The following is a 1,546-nucleotide window of genomic DNA, read 5'->3' as shown; positions in this document are numbered from 1 at the left end:
ATAATCAATTATTTCATTATTTTGTATTTAATAGTTTCATTTAAATTTACATAACCCAATCACTATTTTTTACTTAAAGATGAAGTTCTTAAAATCTATTCAATTAAATTAATTGTCACTTTGTTGCCATCATTTTTTTAAGTAGACACTGTTCACACTTTTCTGAGTGTAATGGTGTGTTTTTTTTTTGTTTGTTTTGTTTTGCTGCATGCAGACATTAAGAAAATGTTGAAATAAATCACAGTTTGCAAAGAATTCTCAGTATGTCAAAAGCCACATCCAGAAAAATAGACCTGATATATGTTGTAAAAGACAAACAAATTCCATGCAAGAAAAAGGGAAAACGTAACAAAAAGTTCAAGCAAATATATGTGCCGACAACTAAAATCGAACCTGTTCTCCCCCCAATGTTTATAATTTAAGCAGATTTTTTTTATTATCATTATTCTGTTACGTACCTCGATAATAATCCCAAGTGGAGTCCAAGACAGCTTCAAATTCTGTTAAAAACTTTCCCCTCTCCTCTCAAAACGTGCAACTTTCTCTCTCCTCGCCTCCAATGGGATTCTCCTTCTGAACACATGCCATCACAGCCCTCCCTTTGTATCTTCTGCCTTTCAGCTCCCTCTTCTCTTTGCCCTCGTTGCTCAACAGGGACATCAGGGCCTGAATATTGATTCACGTGGGGAAGGTTCATGTGCTCCAGAGCAGTTTTCTTTTTTCTTCTTTTTTTTCTTGTTTGTCCATCCTGCTCGTCCATCCTGCTCATCCCCCCCCCCCCCCCCCACACACACACAGTTGGTAGGTTTTGTCTTTGACCCACATACTTAAAAAGAAACCGCCTCTCAGGCCGTGAGCAAATTTATCTCTTTCACAGCCAAGAAAAGAAACGAAGAAAGAAGGGCTGATGGGGGGGTGCACATAATGGTAATAACACTACACAAAATCATAGCAAAAATCTGCATTTCTGCCCATATGAAGTCTATTAAATACCAGTAAATTTGTACCATTGCATATGCAGATATTTTGCATTTCTCTACACAAGCATAAAATGAAAAAAGAACATCATGTGAAAAGTTCAGTATATACTGCCCCAAATAACCATTGAGTATATTTAGTGTTCTGTTTATAAGAAACTAGTAATGTTTCAAATGTCAGTGATATTTCATGTTAAATATACACAATTTAATGCTATAAGTCAACAGCAATAGACCAAACAGCATTATTCAACTAGCTGACACTTACTAACTTCTGATCACTAGAGGGAGTAGTGATGCCACAGAAAACTCTTGACATCATCTTTGTAAAATTTGCATCATGTGTCTGATCTGTTACAAAGAAATAGTGATATACTTTTAATTATGACAAAAATAAACTGATCACTAACAAAAAAAATCTGTTTTCATGAAAAATTAAACACAAATAAATACAAACAAAAAAATGAATGCAGCTGAACGTTTTTGTAATTGTTTCTGAAATGTCCTATATTGGTAATTATGACTCCCCCGCACGCGAAGCGTAAGCAGGAGTCATATTGTTTTTGTCC

The 1,546-nt window shown here is 35.1% G+C and overlaps 1 protein-coding gene across 1 annotated transcript in view; it reads right to left on the bottom strand.

Annotated features, from left to right (window-relative positions):
- Positions 1-1,241, bottom strand: part of apof (apolipoprotein F) — a 7,356-nt gene extending 6,115 nt beyond the window's left edge. Inside the window, exon 1 of the mRNA XM_014009118.1 lies at positions 459-1,241. The gene's annotated coding sequence lies outside the window, so the exon portion shown is untranslated. The remainder of the gene's footprint in view (positions 1-458) is intronic.
- Positions 1,242-1,546: the final 305 nt, after the last annotated feature.

This window comes from Austrofundulus limnaeus, unplaced genomic scaffold, assembly GCF_001266775.1.
Source record: "Austrofundulus limnaeus strain Quisiro unplaced genomic scaffold, Austrofundulus_limnaeus-1.0 Scaffold55, whole genome shotgun sequence".
In the NCBI taxonomy this organism is placed as follows: Eukaryota; Metazoa; Chordata; class Actinopteri; order Cyprinodontiformes; family Rivulidae; genus Austrofundulus; species Austrofundulus limnaeus.
The sequence above is the reverse complement of the archived record's forward strand: the minus strand, read 5'-3'. Positions and strand labels throughout refer to the sequence as shown.